Source organism: Taeniopygia guttata, chromosome 12 (genome assembly GCF_048771995.1).
Source record: "Taeniopygia guttata chromosome 12, bTaeGut7.mat, whole genome shotgun sequence".
Classification (NCBI taxonomy): domain Eukaryota; kingdom Metazoa; phylum Chordata; class Aves; order Passeriformes; family Estrildidae; genus Taeniopygia; species Taeniopygia guttata.
The window spans coordinates 9,095,221-9,114,387 of NC_133037.1; the positions used below are offsets into that span (position 1 = coordinate 9,095,221).

Here is a 19,167-nt window from a genome sequence, read left to right on the forward strand (position 1 = left end):
GGCAATAAATTTCTGCAATGAGGCTGATAACTAGGAACAGCAATATTGGAAACAATACTGCTCAGTCCACCACACCTTGCCCATATGTTTTCAAGTTTTAAGAGACCTGCCTACACCAGAAAATGGCTACAGATCAAGTAAGACTCAATTTAAATAATGTAAATAGCATTGGTTCAACCTTAGCAGGCCAAAGGGCTTCCTTGTTCTAAGTTTTGTTGCTTGTGGATACAATAGTATTCACATGAATGGTTTAATCCATGCAACTATTAAACTTTACAAAGTAGACAAACCTTAAATTTAAAAGCTTGTCAGACAACCCCCCACAAAAAGAAAAAAACCCTTAGACTTTGAAATTGCGTTTTGAAGGTATTTCAGAGAGAAAAGCCTGTACCACATGCAAGGTCAGAGGGAAACTCAGCAATAAAGGGCAATAACTAGGATCAAATCCAAAGCCAAAGAATTACAGTTCCCATGAGAATTCAGACAGTCCAGAGTCACGGGAAGTCGCTGAATATAGAAGGGGAATCAGCAGGATTTACTGGCACAGAGCAGTATCCCAAACTTACAACCAGTGGAAGGCTAACCACTAACAAGTTGCCAGGAGTAGTACTGCAACCTCCAGTCCCAGTATCGGAAAAAAGATTTCTGCATAATCCCACTAAATACTCTCTGCCAGTGCCTGGAGGTCTCGCTGTACGTCCTTTATACATCTATTTAAGGGCTCCACGTGACAGGGCTGCCTGCCCGGCCCCTCCCCGCGGGCCGAACAACCCGGCTTCAGAGCCGACTCCGGCAGCGCTCCCCAGGCAGACGTTGCATCAGCCAGGTGTGCAGGAAGCGGCGCAGAAAAAGCAGCTGTTGACGAGGGGGGTCTCGGATGGAGACCGCTTCAGGAATCTCATGGAAAGGACGACAGGAAGGAGAGAGACGCTCCGCACACAGAACAAGCTTCATCGGCTTCAGAAAGCCTTTGTGCTGGGGCTCCGGACCTGGCCTTTCTCCCAGAGATGATGCAACACTAAGGAACAAGGTCTGTGCCAGAGAAAACTATTCACAGGCTATGCAGATGGCAAGGCAGCCAAAGGCTCTCGGATCAAAACATGCCAGAGTCCTCCAGGCCCGGCAAACCCCCCCAGGCCTTCCTTCGTGCCCTCAGGGTTCTCCATTTTCACACTGCAGCCTCGCTCCTAGCCCGACCCCGGCTTAAGGCAGAATGAAGGACTTTGCAATGGAGAGAAAGAAGAAAAAAAAAAAAAAAAAAAAAGAAAAAAAAAAGGGTGTTTTAAAGTCCTGCAAAAATCACAGCTCATTCTCTGATCTGTTGGGAGGGAAGAGATGGGGAAGAGACTGAGCTCAAAGCCTCCAATCTCCCACACAGAGATCCTCCCATCACCGCGGCTTGCCAGCGCACGCCTGAGCTCCCCAAACACGTAGGACAGCTCTGCGCTCGCCGGCAGCCTCGGCCTGCTCTCACACATCGGGAAACCACGCAGGGACTGCCCGGGCAGCCATGGCAACATCACACAGTGTGGCAATTATGGAGCCGCAGCTCCCACGCGAAGGTTCAGCCCTGCTTTCCATTACAGAACTCGTTTTGACCCTTCTCCCATGCCCAAACCATCTCTGAGTGCCATTCCCGCTCCAACCTGGCCGCTGTGGTTTGTGACTGGCAAGTTTCGCAGCCTCACACCTGGGCTCCAGATCATGCAAACACATTTTTCTCTGCATTGTAAGGAAGTTACTGCAGGCTTGTGTAACGCTTTTGAGCCACGTTCCACAAACATGGGTCTGTCCGATGGGCCTCGAGTGAGAAACCAGGTGACAAAAACACCTGCAACCCGTGCCACACACGGCAAGAGTCAGATCCATTACTGAGCTATATAAGCACTGTTCTGCATTAAAATCTAGTGATTTGTACAGGATTTTGGCAATATTCCCGTGTTCTGACAGGTTCCAAGGCTCAGCCCACTGCACTGTCCCACGACATCCCCTTCTCAGGGACATCTTTCTAGGAGACATCACCAACTGTAGCACTTGCCCAGGATCTGGTGCCCAGTTGCACTCTTGGTCATGTTAAGATGGTTCTGGGACTCCTAGCAAATTCACACATTTTCTGGCAGATACGCTTTTCCCAGCACAAAACCTGTTAGAGAGCAGACTGAGAGCACTCATGAGGTCAAAAGGCAGCATCAACCAAAACTCCTTAGTCCCCTTCTGGGCTTCCAACCACTCAATGATGCTGAACAATGTCCAAGAGGTGTTCTTTATCACCTTTCACTTTTCTGGATGAGTTGCATCTCACATTTTACAGTATTTTGACACTAGTAAGTTATGCACTGATCCCCAAATGCAGGTACTACTGACTCAGCATGCCCCAGCTTTGCATGTTGGATCCTCCATGTAGAGTGGATGTTCACCCAGTAATCAGATTTACAGAATAAGACAGCTGCCAACAATATACTGGCCCAACTAGATTTTAGGAATATAAATTTTTAAAAGTTATTTTGGTTAAAACAATATAATCAGAGACTTGCTCTTACAATCACAGAGAAAAAGGTGTAATGCTTATTCAGGAAACTCCCAAATACCTACTTCCTAACTGCTGGCAAGAAATGCAAAGCTTGGTGAGACAGTGCTGAGAGCCATGATCACTTTTTTGAATAGCCCATTTTTTATTAACAAGATAAAAAGTAGATAATCCAGTTGAACACATTTTCAAAGTAAATGCAGATGACCAGAAATTAGCAGTAAAACACCTGCAACCAGTGACTGAAAAAAGACAAAAATCACTTACACCTGATTTATTTCTGATGACTTGCACATAAATTAGCAATTTCTTCCTTTGAGAAAAGTACAGCACACCATCAACCAACCACCTTAACTGCTTATGGGTGGTAATACAGGAGCATTGACATCAAACAGTTGGCCAAGAGTGCTCACATAGAGCTCACCTGAAAGCGATGCTGAGTGAGTGGTTCTGTAACACATCTTTGTAATGCTATCTGCTACCTCCATCTTTTTTGAATGTTGAATTACGAGCAGAGTAATACATTCAGGGTATTTTTCATGATTATCATAAATGCAACTAAGCACAACCACACAATGAAACAAAGAGGTTGAAATGCAAGAAGTTGCTCAGGCTGAACAGACTGACAGCCCTCCTTCAGCAGGTCCTCTCCATCAGCTTCGTGATGCTGTGGAGAGGGGGACAATGACACATCTGAGAGGGAAGGCAAGGAAGAGGGAGATTTCCCTACTCGTAAACTAAGCCCTCACAACCTCTTCTGTGTGCAGCTGTGACTTTTTCCTGCAAGCTGCTCCTGCAGGTTAAGGCAGACAGGGCTGTCTGGACAAGGTGAGTAGCAGGGGTTGCTGCACTTGATCTCGAAGCTGGAGGTCTTTGCTTTGTGCTGTGTAGTGCCCCAACACGTTCCTGCAGTTTGCTATCCCTCTAGCCCTAAGCAAAGAAACTTACAGCTGCCAGACAGCTTCTTTCCCACCTCAGAAACAGCACAATTTATATGACAAATTGATAGAAAATGTTCAGAAAACATTCAGCAGCCTTTTCTTCCATAGGACATGGAAGCATTTTCTTACTGCACAGCTGCAGAGGTGACAGCAATGGGGCTCCTCCCTGACTGGACCTGGAGGAGGAAGAGAGGAGAGGCAGGAATGCAGCCACACAGGAGAAAAGAGCAGCCCAGGTAGCTCAGTGTCCTCCTCTGCACAGGCAAGGACGAGCATGCACTCAGGCAGAACCAACTGGAAGAGCTCCACCTGCACAAAACAGCAGATTTTGAGAGCTACCAGAAGGGAATTTAAGAGCTCTGCATGTCTGCAAAGGCATCTGGAACAAGGTAATCTATGGAAATATAGAAACTTGGCAGCCGTCAAGGGAGTGGTGGAATGCACAACTGCAAATAAAAAGTAGAAGCATGATCTGGAGCCATTACCAAACTGAGTCACTCAATTCCCCAGGTGAATTTACAAAGTGATGGACAAGTAGAATTGCTAAAGTACTCTCATTTGGACAGCATGAAAACCAGCAAACAAGTGCTATTAGAACACTACTTCTTACAATTATTTGTTTCAACACAAACTTTCTGAACAAGTCCAGTTAATTTGAGAGATAGAGAATATCCTACATTCATTTAAGAATGAAACCTACCAGGAGAGTTTGTGCTTACTCTCAGAAGAATTATAATCATACTGCCATTATGCAATTTTTTTCATACTGTTTCTAAAAAAGGATGAAAAAGATTTACAGACTTCTGCTGTGGCCAACCGGAATGCAGGAATGCTCATCTGAATACAGTGAGAGCACACAGTTACATCAGGGCTTCTCTGTAGGGGCTTTCAGAAAGCCTTAACCATATCTTAAACATCTGAAGCAACACAGTATGGGAAAGAGCTGCGTTCCAATGATGCACACCACAAAGCATTAAATTTCAGAGTTCCTTTCACATCTTATGTGTGTTATGCAAGGCTTAACTATTTCTCCTCTAAATTCATCTTAATTTCATGATCTTGGCATGATTCTTGTACTTGAACTTGCACCAACTGATTATGGCACAAAATCTTCAAAGATTCTTAAACTCCAGTGTCAGGAAAGGCATATTATCATAGTTTAAAAAAATAAATCACAATGTATTTTCTCCAAAAAGAACTAAGTTGGGCCTTTAGTAAAAGACTAAGATGAATGTTTACTCCTTTCCCCTTGCCTGTAAACAAATCTGATGTTTAATTACTATTATTGCTAAGAAACTGTACTTCAAAATTGAATTTGTCTAACTTCAGTTGATATTGCTATGCCTTTGTCAGCAAATCTCACAAGACCTTTTACAGTAAGATCAAGTCCTCTCTCAATTGTCTTTTCAATAAGCTGAGTAAGTTGAGCTCCTTTAAACCTCACATCATGAGGCTTATTTTCCAGTCCCTGGATCATTTCTGCAGCTGTCCTTTGAATTCTCTCCAAATACACTGGCATTCTTCTTGAAGCATGGAAACCAAAATTCAATTCTAGTATCAGTCTCAACAGTGTTGTGTTTATAAGATTACTTATTTTGCTTCATATTCCTTTTCCCCACTTTTTTTTCCCTCCTCTTTGATATGCCCAAGAATCACATTAACCCTTTTAAATAAAATAATGACCCAAGTACGATGTAGAGGCAACAAGCTGTAAAGACCTTAAAGCCCTTCGAGCTACTGCTTTCAAAAATGCTGTTTCACAATTTATAGGTGGGTCTGCAGTTTTGCTAACAAATGCATCACCTTGCATCTGGATGGATTTACATCTTTTGTTGAAATGTGGCAAAACAATTCAGAGATCCCTAAATATACTTTATTATCCCATAGTACCTCTCCAGTGATCTGAAAATTCTCAAATATTTTATGCTATCCAGATAAAAAGAATCTAAAGAACAGTGAATTAAAATCTGATTTCATCTCACAACCATCTATAAAGCTAAGTGTGTCCTTGCCAAGTTCCAATCTTAGATATTTCAGGTCTCCACTGTTAATGCAATTTCTCCAGCACAAACATTTCCAGTATCAGAGTACAGCCCTCTTCCTCCTATCTTTTGCCCTCTCCACCTAAAACAGGCATGTCTCCCTAGACCTCCTACACGCAGTCTTGTGCTCAACCACTGAATAATCCAGATTTGAAGGGACCACTGAAGGTTGTACTGACTGAAACACTGTCTCCCTACCTCCAAAGCAAGGGCCAACTTGGATCAGTTGCTCAGGGCATTGCTCATTTCTTCTCCAGAGCCACTGAGTCTTTGCGTAACTATGTATTTTTAGGCCAAAAATAACCTTCTGATGATCTGACTTTCCACCTAACAAAGACTGGAAAATCTCACCTAGTCATTTTTACACTTGGCATTGCAGCTTACATGAGAGCTAGGCCATGTTTGTCAAGTACAGCCTGAAAAACAGTATATGGATTTACCACAAAAATCATGCAATGCATTGCAGCCTTGAGGTCCCTAAGCAGCATCAACCCAAGCCATTAAGTCTTCACACTGAGCACAGTGTATTTGTAGTTCTTATGAAAAAAGCCATAGAACTTTTTTTAGAACTAAAACTACATCAAACACTTTTTCAGAAGCCTTTGAAGAATGTTTCCAACTACCCAAGTGAAGCACAGCTCCAAGTACCCCTCCTAAGGAGACCTTCCCCTGAATACATATGTGACTGAAGATGGTAGCTTCCCCAGTTTCATGAAATGTGTATTAATGGGAACTGTATTGACAGAATTTTAAATGTCATCTTCCATGTCCACAGTCATAAGATTTATAAACACCTCTCTTTATCAATACATTTATTTAACAACACACTCAGCAGTGTTATTGTTGTTGTACAACATCAGTTTTCTTGACTACCTAAACAAGGCTGTCCATCGTCCCTTAACTAGCACAGAATATCTCTCAACTCACACGTCAGTTCCTACAAAGCTTACAAGTTCCTGCTTGTCACTAAGAAGAATCTCCCCCCACCCCTCCAAAACCTCCATAATTATATAAACAAAGGACCTGTGTGGAAATACATTTATCCATATAAAAGCATTTCATAATAGTCAAGTTATTCCCCTTTCCTTGAAGAACAGCTATCTGAAATCCAAGTGACTAAGCAGGGCTGCATGTAATGTAACAGCAGGAACTACTACACTGAAATTAGACACATTAGCCAAGATCCTGTGATCTCCTCACCTTACATTCTTCCTCAAACATCAATTTTTGGCCTTGTCAGAGATGAACAAAACCTTCAGTCTGATTCAAGAGTCGCTCTTGTTCTCACGTTACGTTCTCTGCTCTCCTGTCTGGAATTATTAGTGCTGTGTTCTCTGCCAACAGCAAGGAATCTCTTTAAGCTTGAAAAAAATGTGGAACAGAATAAAATAAAAAAAATCCCATCACATGAGTAAATGAGGCTTGACAGTATGATGGATGCTGCAGGTTCACAAGTATGAAGGTACTCCTAAGATGATGCCTTGTGCCTGTTACAGCTTCACATCTTCACATAAGCATAAAAGGTTTGCCGCATTCAGGAGGGAGACGCTCAACTATTTAGATTGGATGCATTTTATATAAGACTGAAGATGACTAAGTCACAGCTGGACAGATTATGTTCTAGAAACAAGTTACATGTTCCTCCCCGTACCTTAAACAACAGCATTTCCTCATCTGCATCTTTTCTCTTTCAAACACAAGATGCTGAATTCTCACAAGAAAAAAAAAAAAAAACCAGAAAATATTCAGGGCAATGTGCTTTAACCAAAAGGAATTTCACATGCACCACTCATAGGGCTAATTTGATTTTGTCATTATGGAAAAACTGAGAACTATTGAGACCTCAGCTGGGTAAGAGCTGGATAGAAGAATGATCTAAACACAGAAGGAGAACAGCACAGACAGGAATTATCTTCCTGAGTAATGCAGATAGATTTGTGTGCACTAGACATCCAAACACAGTTTGCCAAAGTACTCTGAAGGCCCCTTTACATAGCTTATCAGTCCTGTGGCTACAAATCAGTAGCAGCATTGTTCATAACCCAAACTACCTTGGAGCATTATAAAGCTAGTGAAAACAGGCAGGGAAAACCCCCTGGCTCATACTACCATGCTTCCCAATCATCAGCTCATACAGATGTTTTCACCTGTATCCACTACATAATGTACTCCCCACCACAACTACTAACAGCAGTATTAAAACCTCTGACAGCTTTACTGAAAGAAACTGAAGACACACAGAGAAGGAACACAACACTACAGAACATGGACATGTAGGCAGAGGTGATGACTGGTGTGGGTGGGAGAGCCACCTAAAACTGCAATTTGCACCACTAGACCAGAAGCCAAGAACACCCCCACACCAAATATGTTGTACCTCCACACTGCCTATAAGATGTCCTATGCAAGTCAATTCCTTCTTTGTGCCTTAATATTTTTATCAGTAAAATCAAAATACCACTCCTGAGATGTCACCTACAGTGTCTTTAGACATGAAAGCCACGGCTATATATAGCTCTATGCAGAACAGGAGTGGGGACACATCATCTTGCCCACATTTAATCTTTCAGAGGGCAAAAAGCATCTGAAAAAATTTTCAGTCACTGGCCATTTCACACGTTTCATTCCTGGTTAGTAAAAGCTAAGGACCCACACATGCATCCTGGGAGGGAAGCAGCAGACTCCAAAAATCAGCAATGATCAGTGTAACTGCAGAGATTTTAACCTAAGCTAAATTATACCTTTTCAGTACTAACAGAATTTCACAGAAAGCCCCATTGTTCAAGATGAATTTCTACATTTTAAACTCATGTACCATTTCAGTAACAACCATCTCTCAACAACTTCAGCAAAGTTTCCAACATTTTTAAAATATGTGTCAAAGCTACTTTTTTCCTCCTTCACAACCTTCTCTTCATGTGAAACTGAAAATTTTAGAATTCCTTTCAAGTATTGCCTCAGCCCAGTGACTCTCATGGGAACAGACTGCTTCACTATTACTCAGAATAAGGAATGACGCCTAAACTCTGACACTGGAAGAGCAACAGAAAGCTACAAACTTTGCTTACAAGAACAGCCTGCTCCCCCCATCCATCTCTGCTGTGCGATACTGTTTAAAAACTGTTTAAAAAACAGGATTTTTCAAGCAAAGGATTTCAAGGAGAGGATCCTGGTTATTACACTTTCATACAGTTCTGCAAAAACCCCAGAACTTGCATGAACATTTGGACATCCCATTTCATTATCCCTGGGATTCTCTTCTCAAGTGTGATTCAACAAATTTCTGCTGACCAGTTTCAAGCTGACAGTCCCAAGCTGCACCCAAGAGAGGCTTAACTAATGACTGCAGGTTTCAATGCATATTCTCACTTTTAGAAAATGCTAGTGCTTTATTCTTTACTAATTTATTACTGCTGTCTGCACATGTAAGACTTAGAAATGCAGGAGCAGGAAACAGGAACTCTGACACATCAATTTCAACTCTTATGTTGTTCCATAACAGCTTGGGGGGAAAGTAATTTCCCAGCTTCTGAGTTTTTCATCTTCTTACAAATTCTGTACCTGAACATTTCATAAAAGACACTTTGAGCCTGCAGTGGCCAAAGAGAATCCACCGGAGATCAAACCTGTGTTGTCAGATGCAAACACTTGTCAGAGATGAACAAAACCTTCAGTCTGATTCAAGAGTCGCCCTTGTTCTCACGTTACGTTCTCAGCTTCTTGACTTTGAGTGACCCACACCATGCTCCAGGTGTTTCAGGAGCTAAGCTGGAAAGGTAACAAGCACCACTCTTAGCAGAACCGATGGTGATTTCCATAGGTGTGAAAAGAATGCCAATATCCTTGGGACTTGGGCATCCAAGTGCCTCCCAAGAAACAGCCCCTGCAAACAGTACCACTGCAGGATAGAGTTAAGGTATTTCCTTTGCGTATCTCGAAAGTCACAGCTTTAACCTCAGCAGAGATCCTCCTACTGATAAGGGACATATCTAAAGAGACAGATTTGGGATGGCATACCCCAAAATGCAACGTCCTAGTATAACTTTCCACCTCCTGCCCAGCCACTGTCACAGATAAACGATGTGTCCAAGCCTGAGTCCTTATCCTGGGGCATGGGTGGGGAGCTGACACAAGCTCTCAGGACACATCAGCCAGTGCTCCCCTGGGCACTCAGCTCCACACTGCAAAAACTCACAACTGCTGTCAGCTGTACAGATAAGACAGCACATACACTCTGCCTGGTTCCCTTATGGCAAAGTGATTGATTTGGGCCTATTTGCAAATGTTTTCATTAAATAAAAGATTACCCTTGCAACAGATGAGATTTCTTGCTTATGAGACATACTGCTCACACCCATCATGAATTTTTTTTGCACAGCAATACACGTTTGGAGATGTCATGACATGCTAACATTTAAATACCTTTATTCAAACACCAACAGCCAGAATGCTGCCTCAAGTTCTGTTAGACTAAGTAGTCTCACTAGGTACAAGACAAAGCCTCAGCTTGCAGCGAGCAGACACAGCAACATACAAAAAGATCTGCAGTGCACAGACAATTGCTTTACTTCAAATTTGCTATAACCAAGTTTTCCATATTAAAGAAATAGAATTGAAGTATCTACTGCAACTGGCCTTGGCTAAATTACATTTTTGTGTTGTTCCAGTCATACTTTATATATTTTCAGTGAAGTTATATGGAATTCACACCATGATCTTTTTTATACATTTGACAGCGTATCTTCAGTAATTTATACTTTTCTGCACACCTTGGTATTTCATGACCTGTAACAACTGGCAAGTAAATAAAAAACCAAAGACTTTCTAATACCTAGGTTAAAAAAAAAAAAAGATAAGAAACATTGTGTGGTACATTTACTTACACAGATTAGTAATATTTTTATATTAATTAAAATCCATCTTTTTGCCATCACCCCAGCTTTCAGCTGTACTAACTTTCTGCAGAAATATAGCTATAATATTTTGCTGGTTTGAAACAGTTAAGCACCAAGCTTAGGCTGTAACACTTTTCCACCATCACAGATCAAGCCTACATTAAAACTCACATCTGACCAGCTTCTCAAACAAACAAGAACAGATGAAGGCAAGGCTACATCACCAATTTTCAAGCAGGGAACTAAGGGTTTGTCTAAATAGAGCACTCCGCACACAGTGATCAAGGGCACAAACTCACGGATTGGCACAGGTTTGTCAGCATGCAGGGATGGGGGCTCACTCTCCTTTCAGAGGAGTGTGAAGTTACAGGGACAGCCTGAGCTGGCCACGCTGGGCGCGGCACTGAAAGGCGGAGACCCTGTTCCCCTTCTCCGCTCCCCACCACATCCTCTGCACTTCCACCCATATGCTCTCCCCTATTTATTTTGTGAGGGCTCTGGATGCCTGACAAGTCTCTCAGTGAGCCAGTTCAGTTCACTATCTTGGCAAAAAAATAATCCAGCAAAACCCAAAACATAAAATAACCCCAACACAGCTTTCTACTGGGTTAGCAAGCTGGAGGAGTTCAGAAAAGGAATCCAGCAGGAACCAGAGCTGGCAAACAAAAAAGGCAGAACTCCCCGTTGGGTGAGAGAGCAAGGGGGAACAAAACTTCCCCCATTCAGCAGCAGAGCAGTTGGATATGCTCAGCTGTCTCGTGTAACTTCACCCGGAGTAACCTCGCTCGCAGGGTGCAGTTCTGCAATAGTTTCAAGCTGACTTCAGCTGGCACAGCTTCAGTGCAGCCTCCCCATCCCTCCCTGCACTGGTGCTAACCTGACCCCACAGCAAGCAGTTCAGGCAGAAGCCAGCAGAAAACTCTTCCTTTCAAAAATGAAATGCACTTGTTTTCTGAATGGTAATCTTCCTGAATAGTTCACTACTGGGGCAGGGATGGGCCAGAAGAGAGGTAAAAGTGACACTGGGAAGAACAGGGCTGCCAGCCTGACCTGCTATGGAACACTTGTGCACCAAAAACCTGCACAAAACTGTACAATGAATATACTGTGCGTCACGAACACCCATTCCAGTTTAACACACAAATTTCCATATATAAGCAAAGCCTGAGGTGCAAATTAGAAGAACTGCACAACAAAGCGAGTTTGTGACAAGCTCAGAACCTGACTTTCACCCTCAAAGTATCTTTGTTCCCTCTTAACTTCCAGGCCATCTTGAACCCAAACATCCTTAAGTTCATAAAACTGCAAGAGAACTTTGAACCAGCAATCCAGTCTCCTCTACAGTCAAACAGAGCCTACTTAACTCAATCAAGCAGTCATCTCTTCTTCAAAGGTTCACTCTAGATGTATTTATACAGGAAACTTCCAGATCTTAGCTGTAGCAAAAGTTAATCTACAGCCACATTACTCAAAGCACTCTTGTAACATTATAAGCTATTCCAATTCAATGCCACTGAAACACAGCAAATAATGTTTTAGTGTCTTTAGTTAAAGGCCACACAAATGCAAAAGGCTTGTGTACTCTTCCAAGTATCTATAAATTGATAGTGCAGCTCAGGTTGAGGCATGCTATTTTAAGGGCTCCATGTTGAACCCCCAGGGCACTACAGTTTCCCAAATCACTGGTTCTCAAACTTTCCCCAGTGCACTCCTTCCTGCCTACAAGCAAGGATACGTTCTCACCTCCTCACTCTCTCCCATAAAAACAGTTAAGAACTGCTCCTTGGCAGCAGTTTCCACACCAGCATCCTGAAGGGGTTCCAGTCCTAAAATCTGACTTAAAGCATTCCCAGAAAGATGTAATTTGGGCAGAGGCAGCACTGGAAAACATGACCACACTGAAAAATATGCTTCTGTTCCCATTTTTTGCACTACCTGAAGGTGTGATGAGAAGTTTCAATCTTCCTGGTCTCATCCTTCCATCAGCTATAACCTCTGCACTTCCCATATTCTGCTTCCCAGAAGCAAGAAGCAACTTTCTGTCCCGCAGTGTGAGCAATACTTCTTATGTGGGCTTCCTTATCCAAATATGACCATCAACATAATCCTCAAAAATTCTCTGCCACTTATTTTCATGATTCAAAGTCATGCAAAACCAAGAGGCCACATAATCTGATGCCAATTAACTAAAACTCCAAGCTGCATCCTCTTTTTTTTCTTTTTTTTCTTCCTTTACTGAATCAGTAGCAGCAGGCATGATCTGTTAAGAAGTTCTGCAGCAGCATCTCACACGCCTTCCCTATCAACAAGTTGCATTTCAAACTGCTTGCTTTAAAGTTAAGAGAAAGAAACTATCAGAAAGAACTTCAAACTGTTTTCCAGGTTGCTGGCACGGTCACTGAAAACATTTTGTACTGTAAATCAGTAACGCTGCAGAAGAAAACCCTGGTATGAGTTCTGTGAGGACAACAGGAATAGGCCTGAGTCACTAAATGAGCAGCTACCAAATCCAGACAATATCTTCTTGTCAATGTGTATGATTGCAATTGTAATCATGCTCTAAATATGAACACATCAAAAGCACCGTGACCTTTCTACTATGAAATTACTTTGAAATATTTTAGGGCATTTTGGTTTTAAAGCTAACTCACATTCTGCCTCAAAAGGCTGCTTGTATGCGAAAAAAACAAAAAAACCAAACAACTAAACCCTAGGCTTGTTTAGGACAGGATGAAAACTGAAAAGTTTGCTGCCTTGAAAACTAGATAAATCTGAGTGTTTGGGATACCTCCCCTTTGCTAAACTTAGCCCTTCTGTGACCCTCAGGGAGGAATGCAAGACCTGTCTACGTTATCAAGTTTATAAGGATTACACTTTAGCATAAACAACAGATCATTTCTGAACTTCACTCTAAAAGTCAAATTCCTGACCATTTCTCAATGCCATTCTTCTACGTTCCTCTCTCTTAGTCCCCTCTTTTTTCTTCATGTTTGGTGAATGTGAGACTATTAGATTCCTGACCACAAAAGAAATTACTTCTCCCGCTCACTAAAAGCTTGCCACTCAAACCACTGACAAATCCTCCCACATTTTTCCACCTTAAAGTCTGAGTACATCAGTACACTTTGCTGAATATTTCCCATATTGCTCATTAAAATAACTGGGGTTTTGTGCATGTCTGGCAGGAGGAAAATAAAACTCACCAAGAAATACTTTATTTCTCAAATATATTATTTAAATATAGTTTGTTTGTTCTACTTGTTTCAGCATTTAAATTAGATTTAAGGATCAGAATGATGCAGATTTCCAATTTAAACAACTATATTGATGCTCCTATAGGACTTGTGGCAACAGAAACTAGCATTAAGACTATTAATTTGCTGAAGGTTTCTTTTTTTGGGCTACAGCTTTTCAAGTTCAGACTCAGCGGTTGAAGTGAGGGAAAAATCTCTTTAGCTATTTTTGTTACAGGAAAATACTACTTCACCATTGGCTTGGGAGGGGGGAAGGGGGACGATGAACCAGAACCTCCTGATTTGTCCCACAGATCATCCTTCAAGACAAAGAGCATCTCTGCTAATTATAGAAAAAAAAATTTAAACTAGGAGCAGTTGAAAAACTGTTTCTCAGCATGCTCAGTGGGCATTAGCTGCGATTTCAGCAGCTTAGCAAGTCCCACCCCTGTGTGAGCTCAGCGGGGAGGCCTGGAGCACTGCACATTCTCCCTGCTCAGCAGGGACAGGGGCTGCAGCTCGGCTGATTTGCTACAGGAATACTGGAAAATTGCCACCAAAATAGCAAACCCTGTGGAAAAAACCACCAACCCTAACCAAGATCCCCCAAGCAACTTCAATAAAGAAATAAAATTTAAAAAGTGGGAAAAAAAAAAATCTCTGTTTGCACAGTTTCAAAATGCTGAACTCTTTCTGCATTATGGTTTGGGACTTATTCCATGATCAAAATAAGCAAAAAGTTCAGGTTAAGCCAGATTTATATAAACCCGTCCCTAACAATGCAAGTGCAAACTTATTGTGCACTAACTCTTGCCACAATTTGGTCATGGGAGCCAAAGACTGGCTGTAGAATCTGTAACAGCTGTAATAGCCATAGCTATTTTTCTTTTAATTTGGAAGAAGGAAAAAAAAACTAAATAGACAAGTAGAACACAACACAATTTTTATTTTAAAATCAAATAGCAGCTGGAATTTCAGAGGGGCAACTGAGACTTAATAGCTCACATGCTATACACTTAAGCATGTTTAACATTTCAACTCAAGCACTGCTAATACATCTTGTACACATAAAGAACAGTTTGTCTATTGCACTCTCATACACTGCACACAACACAGCATTTCACTGGCAAAATTTCAGATTTACACACACAAGCAGCACCAGAATAAAAACACAAACGTGCTTTTGTAATACAGCAATAATGTCATGAGAACAATGATTTTTGAATTTTCAAACCTCTGAACAGTCATTATGTTTGTTTTAATATAAAAAAACATTTTTAAAAACATAAAAACATTTTTATCTCATCCCATCATTCAACACAAGTTTGTAAAAGTCTGACCATTCAAAATGGGAGAAAGTATAGACTGGACAGATTAATAAAATACATGTCTGGGGCATCACACATTAAGTTCTCCCTTGCACGCTTTGCACCTAGAACTCTGAATTAAAAATGTTTGGTTTTTTTTTTTACTTCAAGGAACATTTGGAGAATTTAAATCCATGATTACTGGTTGGGTTTTCTCCCTCTAGAAAAAAAGAGCATAACTTTTGTATGTTCTGAGTTTCCAGTTCAATGCCATCCCTTTCCTGTATTTTTTTAACTTTGACCTGTTAGTTTTAAAATAAAATCTTGTGGTAACTGAGGCTCTTTTTAAAAAGTGATTCCAATGTACAAGGGATTTCATCACCCCACCTTGCAGTAGGGAAATACCAGACAACATTAGCTAAGGAATATTACTTTCAGGTCACTTGGGATTTGACAGTAAAATGAAGAGCCAGGGCCTTGTCAAAGCAGTGCCAGTTATCCAACAGAATGTGAGGCAATGGACCAATTCCCATTATAACCTACAGAGAGACTGTAAACAACCTACAGAGAGACTGTAAACAAAGACTAAAGGGCCATGAAGATCACTTTCTGTATTTCATTAAAATAAGGAGCAGTTTTCATACTCACAAAATTCAGAGTGCAGTACTGGGGTCATGTCACTCCATATTAGGCAGCATATGACACCTCTAGCCCCTGAGAGCGATGTGTTTTAGGGGGGTTGAAAGTTGCTCACCCCACCTTGTGAGGCAATTTGTGTGCCACAGATCCTCAATTATAAAAGCTGCTCAGAGTTTGGCACCTACCACATGATTGCTGCCAGTCAAGCGGATTTAAGGGCATATTTTAATCTCTCTCACATTATTCTGGTCCTGGAATTTTCTGCTTCAAGCTCATAGTAATTCTGAGTTGGGTAACTCAGGCCAGGGCAAGGGGCTCCCCATGATAGGTGTTAGTTTACAAAGATGGCAGTGTTTTCTAATGCTAATGTATTCCCATGCTGCATACCTCAACTAACAGTTTCATCTCTAACAAACGCACTGGAATATGCTGATAGCTCTAACTCGACAGCACAATATCATACAGACAGCGGCCAGTGCCAAATGGTTAGTTAAGCAGATAAGAAAGGCACTCATTCTTCCTTAAAAAAAAAAAAAAAAAAAAAAAAAAGGAAGCTATTGCAGTCAGGCAGACAGAGTGTGGATGGGAGCTGGCAGATTCCACAATACAGAGTCACGTCAAAAATGGCCTCCTGCAAACTGTTCCTTCAAGCATTTGAGTCAACCGAAAGGGAGGAATCTTTCCCATTATCCACAGGAGTTTTACCTCCCTATTCCACAGCAGAGAAACATTTCCTATACATTTTGATATACAATCATGTAAGAAGCTCAGAGAATAAAATGTACTCTGCATGAGAGGAAAACTCCTCTCCCCACTCTCTGTTTCCAGTCCTAAAGTTGAGTCGGGACTTTATTTTGACAGTTCCCTGGTCTGTGAATGGAAAATCCCTCCTCAGCACTAGCAGGCTGGTGTCTGCTGCACACACCCACTGCACACAGCAGAAATTCCAGTCAATAAGGCAAGTGGGGCCCAGGCGCTGGGAGGGGAGGAAGGAGACATACAAACAATAAGAAAAGCATCTGGCTCTGTTACTGGCTGGGAAGGAGACTGGAGTTCAAAAAAGACATAACTGCAGCCTTCACTTCACAGGAAGATCATATCAATTCTTGCTGCCCTACTTTTCACACAGACCAAAATATGTGGAAAGGGTAATTTGGAGCTTCCAACACACACTTTAATGCAATTCCATCATCTCAAGAATGGTGATGAAACCCACCTTGGACATTTTTGTCCCACAGGACCAAAACAGACCCCTGCTCCTGCTTTAGGCCTGTGGAAACAGCCCAAAAAGTAAAGTCCTTTGCTGAACATGAGTGAGCCATCCCTGTACCACCACACTAATGGAGGCTGCTCTGCTGTCCTTCCCTGGAGATAGCAGCCAAGTCTAGTGAAGCTTTTCTCATAGCAACCAGAGCTCCAGAGCCAACAGCAGCTGCTGTCACTGCCTTCAATGCTTACCCACAGGATCCAGAGCACAGCAACACCCTCCTCCCTGCACCTCTACAGCAAAAAAAAAAAACCCAAAAAACCTAAATGCTGGCAAAAAGATGACTTCCTGGGTCAACCACAAGAAGCAGAAAAAAAAAGAAATCCTAGTATTTCCTATACAAGTGAAAAGAGGAATCTCTGATTATTGAAAAAAATTAAGAAATTCCTTTTTTTGATTTAGATTCCGGCAGCAATACCCAGTCAGGGTGGGGGCAACTGCCTGAAATCCATAATGTACCAGCACACCATCAGACACCAACATCAAGTTCTTCCCTCACCAAGGAGAGAGATTCGCCCCCGCCGTACCCCCAGTGCTCTCATTACATCATGGCCCGAGCCCGCAGCAGCCCCAGGAGCCCTGCAGCACCCGTGACCTCTCCAGCCCCGCAGAACACGCTCTTCCCCCCGCAACAGCGCACCCAGGATCTCAGCTGGTGTCAGAGGAACACGAGGACACAGCCGGGAAAGGGTTGCGAACCCCCCCTCGCTGCAACACCCATTTCCCCCGCTTCCACAGGGCCACACGCGGCCTCGCCTCTCTCCCTCCCCCGGGACGGCGAGACACTGCCCGGCGCCGCTTCCCCACCCGGCCCGGCGGTGAACTCCCGTCACCGGCAGCCAAGGACGAGCCGCCGGTCGACAGTGACCTTGCCGGTGCCGTCGGGGGTCGGAGCGGGGCCGGGGCGCGGGCAGCGCGGCGGGGAACCCTCCCCTGCCCCGGCGGTGGCCGCGGTGACGGGCGAGGAAATGCGGGAGGATCCGCGCTGCAGCCGCCGGCGCCGGGAGCGGGGGTTACGGAGGAAGGCGCCGCGCGGGCACCATGAGAAAGCAGAAAATGCAGGTCAAACATCGCCTCCACCGAGGCCTGGAGGGGCCGGCGGTTCGGGGCGGGCAGCCACAGCCCGGAGGCTGCCCCGAGCCGGCCAACGACCCCCGCGGCCCCTCGGGACAATGCGAGGACACGGGGGCGCGGAGAAGGCCGGGCTGCAGCGGGGCTTCCCCGGCGCTCGCCTTCAACGACAAAGCCCCGCGGCCGCTCCAGCCCCAGCTCCGGCCCTGGCACTGCACCGGCCACCGGCGTCCCGAGCCCGCGCGCCGCCGGGCCCGCCATGATGCCCGCACACCGCGCCGGACCGGGTCAGCTCGGGCCGGGCCTCCGGGGGCACGGCGGGGCGCTGCCGACCGGGCGGCCAAGGCGGCGCAGAGCAGTGTCAGACCGCGGGCCGCGCAGGAGCCCCCGCGGCCGTCCGCCCAGCCGCCCGTCCCAGCGTCCCCTCCCGCCGCCGGGTACGGCCGGCTCCCGCCTGCCCGCGCCTACCTGGCCGGCCCGTTCCCCGGGCCCCTGCGCGGCACCAGGCCCGGCTCGGCGCCACGGCGTGTCCCGGGCAGCCGGCGAGAGCGAGCGCTCAGCCGCGGCAGCGGCGGCCCCTCCCCCGGCGGCAGCGGCGGCTTCTCCCCGGGCCGGGCGGAAACGGCACTGGGTGCACGGGGATCCCCGGCGCCGGCGCCAGGGGCGCCCCGGGCACGCCCAGCCCGCTCCCTGTTGGCTGTCACGCCGCCGCGTCCCGCCCCGCCGGGGCGCCCGCCGCCGCCGCAGCCCCGCCCCCTCCCCTTCGCCATTGGCGACCCCGCCTCGCGGCCCCGCCCTTGCTGCCGCCTCATTGGGCGCCACGCACCCGCCCCGCCGCGCGCCCCACGGTCCCGGCGCCCCATTGGCGCGCGGCGCCGCCACTCGGCGCGGAGAGGAGGGGGCGGCCGCCGGCAGCGTCGACGCGATGAGGGGCGGGCGGGCTGCGGCAGCGCCCGCCGGGCGAGCCGCGCTACGTGCCGAGGGGCGGGGCCGGCGGGGCGCGATCGCTCGGCGCGGGGCGACTCCCGCGTCGGGACACGTGGCAGAACGAAGGGGCGGCGCGGGGGGCGGCCGGCAGGACTGGGCGGGGGGGGCGTAGGGCGCCTGCGCGGCGGCGCGCGCGCGGGGCCTGCCGCGCGGCACGTCCGCGCGCGCGGGTTTGAGCGGGAGGGGGGCTGGGCCGGGGGTCCCGTCACGGGGTCCTGGCGGGGCCGCCCGGGGCCGAGACCGCCCCTACCGGTGGGG

General features: G+C 45.4%; 1 protein-coding gene across 1 annotated transcript in view; it reads right to left on the reverse strand.

Moving 5' to 3' along the window:
* The window catches only part of SETD5 (SET domain containing 5), a 65,100-nt gene extending 46,493 nt beyond the window's left edge, over positions 1-18,607 (reverse strand). The window contains exon 1 of the mRNA XM_041718822.2: positions 18,391-18,607. The gene's annotated coding sequence lies outside the window, so the exon portion shown is untranslated. The remainder of the gene's footprint in view (positions 1-18,390) is intronic.
* Positions 18,608-19,167: the final 560 nt, after the last annotated feature.